Source organism: Erinaceus europaeus, chromosome 20 (assembly GCF_950295315.1).
Source record: "Erinaceus europaeus chromosome 20, mEriEur2.1, whole genome shotgun sequence".
Taxonomy (NCBI): domain Eukaryota; kingdom Metazoa; phylum Chordata; class Mammalia; order Eulipotyphla; family Erinaceidae; genus Erinaceus; species Erinaceus europaeus.
Genome location: NC_080181.1, coordinates 33,139,603 through 33,153,169, shown reverse-complemented (window position 1 = coordinate 33,153,169; position 13,567 = coordinate 33,139,603). Strand labels below are relative to the sequence as shown.

Genomic DNA, 13,567 nt, shown 5'->3' with positions numbered 1-13,567 from the left:
CTTAGGTCCATGACTGGTCAACAGTTTGTTTGGCTTTGTATGTTAACTTTCTTGTCAACCACCACTTTCCAGATGCTAGCATGATGCTGACCAGACTTTCGTGGACAGATAACCCCACCAATGTGTCCTGGAACTCTGATTCCCTAGAGCCCTTCCTCACTAGGGAAAGAGAGAGACAGGCTGGGAGTATGAATCAACCTGTCAATGCCCATGTTCAGTGGGGAAGCAATTACAGAAGCCAGACCTTCAACCTTCTGCATCCCACAAGGACCTTGGGTCCGTACTCCCAGAGGGTTAAAAAATAGGAAGGCTATCAGGGGAGGGAATGGGATACAGAGTTCTTGTGGTGGGAATTATGCTAAGCTTACCCTCTTATCCTGTGGTTTTGTCAATGTTTCCTTTTTATAAATAAAAGGAAATAGCTCTTATGGATGGTGTACTGCTTTTGCCATATGAGTAATTAAGTTCAAGCCAAGCCCTCACTACACTGAAGAAAGCTATGGTGCTGTGGTATCTCTCTCTCTCCTTCTCTATCTGTGTCTCTATCTGAAAAAGACATCTCATAGCAGTGAAGCCTTGGTGATAACAAAAACAAATAAGCAAGCACTGGCAACAAAAATAATTTTTGTTTTAAAATAATCATATTTATTATTGGGGAAATATAGAGATAAATTGAAATAGAAGGGTGAGATAGAAAGGAAGAGAGAAAGAGAGACACCTGCCAGGCTGTTCTACTCCTGAAGCTTCCCTGGTGCAGGTGGGAACAGGGTCTTGAACCTGGGTCTTTGGAAATAACTAGGATCTACGACTATGGATGAATAAAAAAAAAATAGTGATTTCTGCCCTTGTGGAACTTATTTTGTAGCAGAAGGTGATAAAAAGTAAACAGCATGGGGGCTTGGTGTTAGTGTATGCTGTGGAGTGCACACATTACAGTGCACAAGGACCCAGATCCCAGCCTCATTCCCCACCTGAAAGGGGGAAACTTCACAAGCAGTGAAACAGGTATGCGGGTGTTTCTCTTTCTCCTCCTCTATCTCCCTTCTTCTTCAATTTCTCTCCATCCTGTCAAATAAAAAAGGAAAAAAGAGTAAACAGAGAAATCCAGTGAATATATAAAGTCACTTGTGACAACAAGCTACAGGGTAGTATGTGCTAGAGGTAAAAGAGAGGAGGAATGAGAAAAGTAGGTGAATGGAATAAGTAGACTACCAGCCTTTGCTGGCAAACACCAAGGCCAGTTGATATAAAGTGAGTTCCTGGCATTTTCCTGGCTGGAATGGCATTTGGATCCCAGTGGGTTGAGGCCTAGTGCACAGTCCTTATTTATTGGCTCTAGGAGGTGCCTCTGAGATAATCACAGAGTGAGCAGAGAGCAAGAATCTGTATCTGGATGACTGTGACAGTTCTGCTGTATCCTCTCCAAACCCATGATAGCCACCCCCCTCCGGTTATGACTCTGGGTTATTTCTGGCCAGCACATAAAGCCAGGAGCATCATTTCTGAAGGTTGTGGGTGCTTTTTAGGGGAAAATGTGTGCATGGATGGCTGTCCCTAGGGTTGGTGAGCAGAACCTCATCTATTTCCTCTGAGAGACTGTGATTCTCCTTCCAAGTTACAAGACAACCCATAGATGAGGGAACTGGGGAGATGGGGGGGACCTGGAAGACCTCTTCTTCCTCATTAGCTATTAGTTGTTAATCAGTGAATGGAAAAAAGAATTTATAGTTAGCATGTAAAAAATGACAGAATCATGTCATTCATTTTATTTAGCATAGTCTTGGGGAGAAAAATCCCTGCTTGTCTGGTGGAAGTGTGTCAGTTTTACCAGTAGCTTCAACCAACCACCTTGTTCTGGGGGAGAAGGGAGTAACTGCAATTAAAGAGGAGGGGTCAGAGATCACAAATTAACTTTTTATAGAAGCAGCTCAGTGGTTTTCAAATATGCCTTCTCATAAAATTTTTCTGGGGTCCTTGGGGTTGTGGTATATGATGGTGGAAAAGGGTGGTATAAGTTGGTGGTGAGGGTTTTTTGCAGACATCTATGAAGGGGAAATGAAAAATTGTACCCAAGTATCAACATCTGTACCTTAAACTATTCATCTCCAAGCAAATGATAAAATAAAAAAGAGGTAGTGCCCAAGTCCATTTAGTGAGTTATTCAAAATTTCTGGGTCTCTTCCAAATGTACAGGGAGTATACATATTATGAATAAGTGTCTATTTCCTATTTCCCTTATGTAAAAAAAAAGGTGTTCAGGGGTTGACAAGATAGCTTACCTAAATATTTCACATACTGGGATTGCTTTGTTATATTAATTATTCAGGTTAGAGCCTGGCCTCCACCACACTGGAGGAAACATCACTAGTATCTCTCTCTCTCTCTCTCTCTTTCTCTCTCTCTCTTTCTCTCTCTCTCTCTCTCTCTTTCTATTGACCTCAGGGTTATTATTGGGATTTGGTGCCTGAAGGATGAATCCACTCTTCCTAGTGGCCTTACTTTATTCCTTTTTTACTTTATCCCTTACTTCTTTCTTCCTATCTCTCTTTCCCTCTTTCTTTCTTTCCCTCTTTCTTTCTTTCTTTCTTTCTTTCTTTCTTTCTTTCTTTCTTCCTTTCTTTCTTTCTTCCTTTCTTTCTTTCTTCCTTTCTCTATCTGAAGAAAATTTAACCACTCGTAGTGGTGAAACCTCAGTGATGACGATGAGAAAATAATTTTCTAGGGGAAATTAATGCAATTACTGATTATTGGGCTCCACATTCCTGAACCAGTAAGTAGAAATCTCTAAGGAGGGGTAATTCTGTGAATTCTACTTGAGTGTATGTGTGTGTGTATTCACCAATGTTATGTTGTGGTTGGATGTCTACTCCATTGCACTCAACAACCACCTTTTCTATTTCTTCTTCCTTTCATTCTTTCTCTCTTTCCTTCTCTCTCTCTCTCTGATAGAGGGTGAGGGATAGAGATAGATTTAAAAGAGAGTGACATATACAGGGAGAAGAAACACCTGCAGCACCCTACTGTTCCACTATTTCTGATGCTTCCTCCTGCAGGTGGAGACCAGGGACTTGAACCCAGGTCTTCATGTATGGCATTGCATGTGCTCTACTGGGTGAACCCCCCCCCCCGCCCCAGGCTTTCCATCTTTAACCAGTACTCCAGATGATTCTCTAAGTGATGGAACATTTGACTCTCAACAAGGAGACTGCACATTAGAATTTACCAAAGAGCTTTTAATAGTTGCTGATGCTAAGGATTCACCCCAGAGAGATTGCTGTAATTCATCTTGGGGGAGGCTGGAGGAAAGATGCTAAAGTTTCATAGCTATCAGGTCATTCTCCCCAGTAGAGCAGGGCCTTCATGTGAGAGGACATGATTAGGATCCTTTTCTCTCTGGAATTCTACGTCTTTGTCTGTCCTCTCTCATGTCCTCTGAGAGACTGAACGAGGCAGTGAAAGTTGATCCCTTTCTGTCTCTGTTCTGAGTGAAGCATCAGCAGACTGTCTCCCCCAGGGCACCTGCCTGGACCCTTCAATTGCTCTCTCTTTCATAGACCCTGCTTGTCTAGATGACAAATACAAAGGGCACAAGGGACCCAAGCTTTCATTCTGGCTGAACCTCTTTCTGTCTGCTGCCCCATGTCCTGGGCATTACAGGTAATGAGGAGGGAAGGCTCTGGGCAGGGAACCTGCTTCTGTGCTGCCCTGTCCACCCCCACATTATCCTGACTTATTACGTTGTAATAAATTGAACCATTCCACTTCATTATTTCATATTGGAGGAGATTTATAGATTGTCCTGGTAGTTGAAGAGGCAGTGATTAAGAAGCAGTGCGCTAATGAATAAGGCTCGGCACAAAGCCGGTTTAATTAATGTGCAGCCCAGGGGCTGTAAACCCTGGCTGATAACAGACCTGCCTGTTGAAGAGTTGAACTGACAACTTCCCAAAGAATAGGGGCTGATGGGTGACAATGGGAAACTATTCAAGTGGCATTTAGGACTATGGAGCCTATTTCCTGCCCCTTCACCCCAGCTCACTCTCCACAGCAGAACTATCCTGCCCATCCTCATTGGGTTGGTACCTTCTCTGTTCTCCTGCCACCTATCTATTCTCTGCTCTCTTCTTCCACCTCAGTGGCTCCATACTTCATGATGATCATACTAGAACTTTGTGTAAGTTTCCTGGGGCTCAGAATTAGGGGGTGGAAAATGACTGTGATCCTTCTAAAGACTTCTGGGACAGAGGATGATTCATTTTACTTTGAACTTCTAGAGTTCTAGAAAATTAGGAAATTCAGGGGCTGGGTGGTGTTGGTATACCCAGTGGCATATATGGAAGTCTCATGGCATATACAGTCCATAAAAATCCAGGCTCAAATCTCTGGTCCCCACTTGCAGTGGGGATGCTTCATATGTGTTCTCTCTTTCTCTATCCTCTCTCCTGCTCTCTCAATGTCTCTTTGTCTCTATCCAAAATAAATAAAAAAAATATGTGCTCACTTTGGCAGCACATATACTAAAATTGTAACGATACAGAGAAGATTAACATGGCCCCTGTGGAAGGACAAAATGCAAATTCGTGAAATGTTCCATGTTTAAAAAATAAAAATTAAAAGAGTAAAAAAAGGAAGAAAATCAAGTCTTTTTTATTGTTGTAGTTATTATTGTTGTTGTTATTGACATCGTCATTGTTGGATAGGACAGAGAGAAATGGAGAGAGGAGGGGAAGACAGACGGGGGAGAGAAAGATAGATACCTGAAGACTGCTTCACCACCTGTGAAGCAATTCCCCTGCAGGTGGGGAGCCAGGGACTCAAGCAGGGATCCCTACTCCGGTCCTTACGCTTTGCGCAACCAGCACATAACCCGTTGCACTACTGCCAGACTCCCTAGTCCAGTAAATTTTTAAAGGTTTAAAATTAACAATGTTGTATAACATAAGCTCTGTTCTTATTTTACTGTGCAGTGTAGAGGCAAATAACTTGACTTTGTCTTTTTCTTTTATTGCTAGGACAGAGGGAAATTAAGGGGGGGAGATCCAGAGGGAGAGAGATACCTGTAGCACTGATACATTGTTCCTGAAGTTTCCCCTTGCAGGTATAGAATTCTGGTGTTGGCACTTGATGATGTATGCACTTAACCAGGTGTGCCATTGCCTGCCCCTCACCTTGACTTTGGACAGAGCTATCTCACCACTTTTTCAACCCATAAGCTGTGAATTGCCTTTTAAAAAAATTTAAATTTATTTATTGGGAAATTAATGTTTTACATTCGACAGCAAATACAATAGTTTGTACATGCATAACATTTCCCAGTTTTCCATATAACAATACAACCCCCACTAGGTCCTCTGTCATCCTTCTTGGATCTGTATTGCCTATTTTTAGGTAAATGAACTCATTCAGGGTCTCTAGAGCCATTCCCAAACATTTCACAACATTGTCTGCACCCCTAAGGGTTCTCTGTCAACTTCTGTTTCCTGACACACAAAGTCCAAAGGGTGATGAGTAACATCTTGACCTCAGATATGTGAGTCTTTTTTGAATAACCATTATGATGTCACCCTAGCCCTGGCTGTACCATCTCAAAGAGGCTGTACATTCTGGAAGAGATGCCTTGACCCGCCCCCACTTCACACACACACACACACACACACACACACACACACACACACACACACAATTCAGGTTCTTTTGTTGTACTAAGTACTTTTTATTGTTTCTTGTCTCCTAGTTGCGAGACTGTCTGATGGAAAGGTCATCAGGTGCGGCTGATGGTTCTGTTCTGCCAAGACCAATTGACACAGCTTCAGTGTCTGAGCTCCTTGCCAGGAAGGCCAAAGTCACAGTGAGTTGAGTTAGTCTGACCTTCAGATCTACTCTTGGTATATCTGGCTCCTAGTCCCAGCTCTCTGTCTGTCCTTCCACTACATGGCTAGTGTCCTGGGTGCTTCATTCCACTACACTCCATGTCAACCCAGAGTCTGATGCCTCAGTGCTCTGCTCTCATCTTTCTCTCCAGTTCTTCTCTCTTTCTCTTTGGTGGCACTGGCAGCTTTGATATGCATTATTTCTCTGCTCCTGGGATGAATTTTTCTATCCAATAGCTAGAGGGAAGAGGGAGGGAGACAGCACAATATTGGAGCTTCCCCCAGTGTTATAACATCCCCACAAAGCATGTGTCCTACTCTGTGAGCTATCTCTCGGCCCTGAATTTTGCTCTTATTATTATTTTTTAATTTTTTATTTATAAAAAGGAAACATTGACAAAACCATAGGATAAGAGGGGTACAGTTTCCCACAATTCCCACCACCAGACCTCCATATACCAACCCCTCCCCTGATAGCTTTCCTACTCTTTAACCCTCTGGGAGTATGGACCCAAGACCATTGTGGGATGCAGAAGGTTGAAGGTGTGGCTTCTGTAATTGCTTCCCTGCTGAACATGGGCATTGACAAGTTGATCCATCCTCCCATCCTGTCTCTCTTTCCCTAGTGGGAAAGGGCTCTGGGGAAGTGGAGTTCCAAGGCACATTGGTGGGGCTATCTGTCCAGGGAAGTCTGGTTGCATCCTGCTAGCACCTGGAACCTGGTGCTCTTATTCTTATGATAAATCATCTTAACTATGCTGTGTCCTTCCCTCCCCCCCTCACCCCATCAGTTTGTTTTTATTTCTCTTGTATGGATATAATGTTCTCCCCTATCCGGGTCAGCTACAATATTTACATAGAAAAAATTTAATACTGTGCCTGAGAATAAATGCAGGGATTCCAACATATGCAATATTGATCCACTAGCTCCCTCCCAAGTTCCAAATCTTTTGTTTTTATTTAGATGGAGACAAGCATAGAGCAGAGATACTACAGCATTGCTCTACCATCCATGGAACTCCCTCAGTGCTACCTATGCTTCAAGGGCTGAAAACCAGAGTTAGATATGTACTCTAGCAGGTGAGATATCTCTAGACTCCATACTAAATGTGTTTCTTTGTTTGTTTGGTTGGTTAACTGATTTTGGTCATCACCAGAATTTCACCACTACTCCAGACAGACTTTTTCAGACAGAATGAGAATTACAGAGACAGAAATGAAGAAGGAAAGAGAGAAAAACATGACAATACTGATACTTTTCCCATTTGCATTAGGGATAAGGCAAACCTTGGCCATACACATGACAAAACAGACATGCTCTCAGGTGAACCCATACCAAACAACTGTACTGCAAACCATTAACTCCTCAACTAAAGTGATTATAAAAAAAAATAAATCCCAATAAAAAAGCTAACATGAGTCAGGAAGTAAGTATTTTCAGGAATGTGTTAATCTCAGTAATGATAATAATCATACTGATGGTGATATTTTGTGCCATAGTACATTTCCTCCTGAAATGTTCAGGGTCAGTCATGGCATGTTGTTGAATTGATCTACTTATTGTATCTCCTCCATTAGACATTTGGAGAAAACACAGGCATTGGGGAAGTATGTGACTAAGTCAGGCACCAAAGTGCAGTGGAAGGAAAATGATGAGAGACTCCAGGTAGGAATTAGCCTTGAGGAAAAGTTGTCAGTTCAATTAATTCTGCAGTATCTGTTTTCTGTTCTGAATTTACCAGGATGCATTTTATGACCAGTATGGGGAGATTAAGAGCTTGGGAAAAGTGATTCTGGACAAAAAATTGTGGTTTTCAGTGTGCCTTGACTCCATTCCCCCCCCCCCCCCAACATCCCTAGACCATAGATCAGGTACAGGGTATGTTTTTGTTATAAAAAATAAGAAAGAGAGTACATTTTTAGAGTAGAACAGAATTCAAATCCACTATTCCTGGGCCTTTTAAAAAAAATTATGCTTTGGATAGCACAGAGAGATACTGAGAGGAGAGGAGAAGATAGAGAGGGAGAGAGAAAGATAGACAGCTGCAGACCTGCTTCACCATTTATGAAGCGACCCCCCTGCAAGTGGGGAGCCATGAGTTTGAACTGGGGTCCTTGTGCTGGTCTTTGCCCTTCCTACTATGTGTGCTTAACCTGGTGTGCTACTGCCCAGCCCCAAACAGAATTCATTTTTAACTGACATGTTATGTTGAATTTTTACTTGTGAATAATATCATGTCCCCATGTCTATAAATGTGGGAAACTAAGCAACACAAGAGAAATAATCAGTCAACAAAACATGTAACATTGGCAGCAGTCTATAATTTTATAATAAAACCAGAGGAATGGGCTGGTGGAATAGCTAACTTGGCTACTGCATTGGTTTGTCATATGCATGACCCAGGTTTGAGCCTGGCTCCCACCAAGTTGAAGGAAGCATTGATGCTGTAGTCTCTTTCATTCTGTCTCTATCTTCCTGCCTGTCTCAGTCTATATCTTAAAAAAAAATAAAAATAAGATAAAGTCAAAGGAAAATTCCTTTTTTTTTTGGTAAATGACTTCTTTTTTAAAAAACTTTAAAAATAATTTTTTAATTTATTTATAAAAAGGAAGCACTGACAAAACCATAGGATAAGAGGGGTAAAACTCCACACAATTCCCACCACCAGAACTCCATATCCCATCCCATCCCCAATAGCTTTCTTATTCTTTAACCCTCTGGGAGTATGGACCCAAGGTCATTGTGGGATGCAGAAGGTGGAAGGTCTGGCTTCTGTAATTGCTTCCCTGCTGAACATGGGCATTGACAGGTCAATCCATACTCCCAGCCTGTCTCTCTCTTTCCCTAGTGGGTCGTTCTGAGGAATCAGAACTACAGGACACATTGGTGGGTTGTCTGTCCAGGGAAGTCTGGTTGGCATCATGCTAGCATCTGGAACCTGGTGGCTGAAAAAAGAGTTAACATATCAAGCCAAACAAGTTGTTGACCAATCATGAACCTAAAGGCTGGAGTAGTGCTTCATAACCCAAGTCTTGTTCAAGTATAATGAAGGGCCTGACTGAGAAGGAAGGAACAAAAGAAACTGAAATCCCACCTAAAGACTGAATAAGAATGATTAGTTTTCTCATTCATCTGAGAACCAGCAGAAAGAAGAGTGAAACCATTTTGTAGGATTGCAGATATTTCACTGATACCTGTGTGGGAGGAGCAAACTCTTGGAAATTGAGATTTTTCTTAGGAGAAACAGAAGTGACTTCTTTGTCCTTTCATGTGCATATGTTGTATTCTTGACCATCTCCAACTTCCTTCTGCTTCTTTGGGTTATTTTGATTAAAAACATGTATTTAAGAACACAAGACCTGCACTCTGCTGCTGAGTCACTCCTCTCCCTTTAATTCTGTTATTTTTGGGAGACCTGCTTCATCCTTTTTTCTCTATTCTTGCTTTTTTTGATCATTATTAAAGGCACCACCTTCTCCGGAGAAGGCAACTGTGCTAAGCATGCTTTCTGGCACTTCCTTCTATTTCTTGTGCCACTGAGTTGATCAGAAGACTAGGATCAATATGGCACCTGCTTAAAAAGATACAGAATCCAATACTAAGAAAGGGCCGCCAAAGGTCAACGAAAGAGGCATGATAACTGAAGCCCTGAGGAGGCGAGAATTGCATTATCACTCAGAAAAAAATAAGAGAGATAATTCCCACTGATCAGTGTTAAGTGGTTCTTACTAGAACCAAGTGTAACACCTGTCTGGTTTGGATCCCTTTTTTCAGTGTGTCTATGGACCAAGCCAAATGGCTCCCAAACACTCAGTTTTAACTGTTCCAAGCATAGCTCATTTGTGGTACCTGGTGAACAGGAACTTCCAAGCAAACACATGTCCAGGATAGGAAAGTAAAGCACGGCCTCCTTTCCTAGGGGCAATGACATCAGATGGATTTTATTTTACTTTATTTATTTATTTATTTAGTCACCAGACTTATGGCTGGGTTTGGTATCTGCTTGATGAATCTGTCACTCCTAGCAATGGTTTTTATTTTTTTTTATTCTTTTCTTTTTTATAGGACAGAGAGAAATTAAGAGGAAAGAGAGTAATAAAGAAGGAGGAAGAGAGAAACATGCAGCACTGGCTCACTACTCATGAGGTCTTCCCTGTCCCATTGCTGGTGGGGCCTGGGGCCTTGAACAAGGGTTCTTGTGCATGGTAACATCTGTGTCCTACCAGATGCACTACCACCTAGCTACCAGGTGGATTTATTTTATCCCATTTCCTCAAAAAACTTTATCTCTGATCACCTACTGACCCTCTTTTTTCCCCTGGTCTGCACAAAATTGCTTCTGTTTCTAGCATCTCTTTCATCCTCTCTTTCTTTCTTCTTTCCTCTTCTTCCTCCCCTTCTTTTCATTCTTCTCTTATAGGTTTTTTTTTTATATATAAATAGGTAAATAACATATATATTTTTCTTTTCTGAAAGGGGCCCATTTAGACAAGCCTGAATGACAAATACTGGGGAATGATGATTCTGGAATTTTTTGGTCAATATTTGTAATTGTTAATAGACCATATTTAAGAAGCTATTATACTCTATCCTAGCTATGTTTGTTTCATTTTAAATAAATATGTTTGTTTCATTTTATTTTACTTCTCTAGTTATGCTAAGAAAAAAGTCAGTGATTATAATTAGCCCTGATGTTTTTGCGAGGTTTCAACTCTGCAAATGAAATGTCTACAGTGTCAGGAGTCACATTCAAGGACAGAAAACTCTAGGATAGAGACAGGAGTGCTGCTGGTTATCAGAAGGGGCTCTCAGAAGATTATAGCGGTTTTGAAACCAAAGAAAGACCCAACACTGGCCAGCAGCTATAGACCAATTTCTCTCCTCTCTGTGTGTTACAAACTCCTCGAGAGGCTGTTTCTGTCACGTATTTCTCATCTTACAGAGAAATTCCTATCACCCGCCCAAGCTGGTTTCCACCCAGGAAGATCTACCTGCGATCAAGCTCTGGCCCTCTCAACTTACATTGAAAATGGATTCCAGAAGAATTTAAAGACGGGTGCTGTCTCTGTTGATCTCACAGCAGCCTATGACACGGTTTGGCACCTTGGTCTCCTAGTCAAGATCTCAAGATGCCTGCCTCCATGGGTGGCCAACACTACATCGTTTCTTCTCCAAAACAGAAAATTCCGGGTACATCTGGGTGACAAGTCTAGCAGATGGAGACTTGTCTCAAGTGGCCTCCCCCAGGGCTCTGTTCTGGCTCCTACACTATTCAATATTTACATAAATGACCTCCCAGAAACTTCTTCAAGGAAGTTCATCTACACTGATGACATCTGCTGTGCAACTCAGGCATCGAAGTTCGACATCCTCTAGGAAACACTCACGAAAGACATGTCTCTGATATCTGATTACTGTAAAAAATGGCGACTAATCCCTAGCACTGCAAAAACGGTATCATTTGTTTTCCATCTACACCATGCCTCGGCCTCACGTGACCTTAATGTGCAGCTTGGCAATACGAGAATCCGGCATGAAGCCCAGCCAGTCTATCTTGGCGTTACTCTCCATCGCACTCTTGTCATTTCACGAACATCTCATAAAAACTGCAGCAAAGGTGGGCGCGAGGAATAACATCATTGCAAGACTGGCCAGCTCCTCATGGGGCATGAGCGCTTCCACACTGCAATCATCCTCTCTGGCATTATGCTATTCCACTGCAGAATACTGTGCCCCAGTATGGTTCCGTAGCCCCCATGTCCACTTGGTCGATTCCAAATTATATTCCTCCATGAGGATAATTTCTGGAACCATCCATTCCACCCTGGTTCCATGGCTGCCAGTTCTTAGCAACATCGCCCCGCCAGATATTCGTCGGGATGCGGCATCATCTAAGTTCATTTCCCACGTCTACGCTCGACCGGACCTGCCAATATACGCGGATATCTTCGCCCACCCTGTCCAACGCTTGACCTCTAGTCACCCAATCTGGTCCCCTACGCCTACACTGAACTTCTCTGTTCCAGTCTCTTGGAAACAGAGCTGGCAGTCAGCTGAGGTCAAGAACAAACACCTCATCACAGACCCCTGCAAGCGTCAACCCGGCTTTGACCTAGCACGTTATGATTGGGCCCTCCTCAATCGCTATCAAACAGGCCATGGCCGGTGCGCCGCTATGTTCCATCGCTGGGGAGCCAGAGACGACCCGAACTGCCCCTGCGGCTCCAGACAGACTATGACCCACATAGTCAACGACTGCCACCTCTCCAGATTCAAAGGAGGTCTCGAAACTTTACATCAGGCTCAACCTGATGCTGTTGACTGGCTACAGAAGAAGGGCAAACGCTAGAAGAAGAAGAAGAAGGGGCTCTTGAGTGTAGCGCCTGAGAGTCAACGGAGAGACAGGACTGGCGTGTGTACTTGTGTATGCGTGTATGTGTGTGGAGGGTGGTAAGAAAATAAATTTTATGATCTCAGCATTTGTTAGATGATTCCACAGGGAGTTCTTGAAATTAGGCTGATCTTTAACTTGTCCCTGATTGAAGCAAAAGGTCCAGGTCATTGTACCACTATGTTGACCCCTTTGCTGGGGACAGTTAAGAGATTGAGAGGTGGGGTAGTACTCCCCAAGAAGTTACTCCTTCTGAGGAGAAATTTCTTCTGTCTTAAGGGTGGTGTTGGTGGAGGTGGTGAATGCTCTGTCTGTTGACCAGAAAGATGGACAGTTCAAATTCCCACCCAATTCCACTTCTGTCTGGGTATCACTGTCTTTGTGAAGTATTATGTGAGGTAAGGGTAACTTCTGGCTTTAAGAAGTGTGAACTCTGAAACACCAATATGACGGTTACTTATGGATGACATATCACAAGATGTTTCTCCACACTCCCTTTTCCCTCTTTTTGTTAAAGTAGAATTTTTCATCTTTTTGAAAATATTTTCTTTATTTACTGGGTAGAAATAGAGAGAAATTTTATAGGGAAGGGGAAGTGAAAGAGACACCTGCAACATTGCTCCACTGCTCATGGTGAGTGGGAGCTTGAACCTGGGTTCTTGTTCATGGTGAACACTTCCAAGCTCCTCCCTCTCCCCTCTTTGTGCAAATATTCTCTTCCATCCTGTGACAGTGCCCATGGCTCCCTCCTCGCAAAACCTCTGATGGCATTCTGACAGCATATTTTATAGTTTTGAAGTGACACATAGAGCCAATTCCAGGGGAAACAAGATGTCTGGCTGTATTTTCAGCACATGGAGAACATTTTTGCAAAGGCTACTTGAGAAGGAGATTTTTTTTTTTTTAAAGATGCCTGTTTGTCTGAGCCACAGATGTTTGCAGATGCCGCCTGCTTTGCCATGCAGGTCCTCTCCAGAGAGGGGACTGCAAGTTGGATTTGCCATCCCTGCTCCCTTCACGTTAGATATCTAGCTACACCAGTGCCTCTCACCAACTGGCCCCTTAGGGATGTTTGTTGTGACCTGGTCTAGCAGGGGGCATGGAGTGAATTCCCAGACAGGTTTAAGGATCCTTTATACCAAGAAGCAGAATGCTGAAGATGGTGACTACAGTCTACTTTTTGGTGCTGTTTACTGGATGATGGATGAACATGATGCAGGAGGGAGCAAAGGCTGAGCAGGGTGAAATGGCTGAGCAGGAGAGCAGTGAATGAATCAATCACAAGTCTGACTCCGCCTGCTGGCT

General features: G+C 42.9%; 1 non-coding gene across 1 annotated transcript; it reads left to right on the top strand.

Annotated features, from left to right (window-relative positions):
• Positions 1–4,493: 4,493 nt before the first annotated feature.
• Positions 4,494–4,600, top strand: LOC132535213 (U6 spliceosomal RNA). Its single transcript, XR_009546982.1, has one exon. It is a non-coding gene; the product is annotated as a U6 spliceosomal RNA (small nuclear RNA).
• Positions 4,601–13,567: the final 8,967 nt, after the last annotated feature.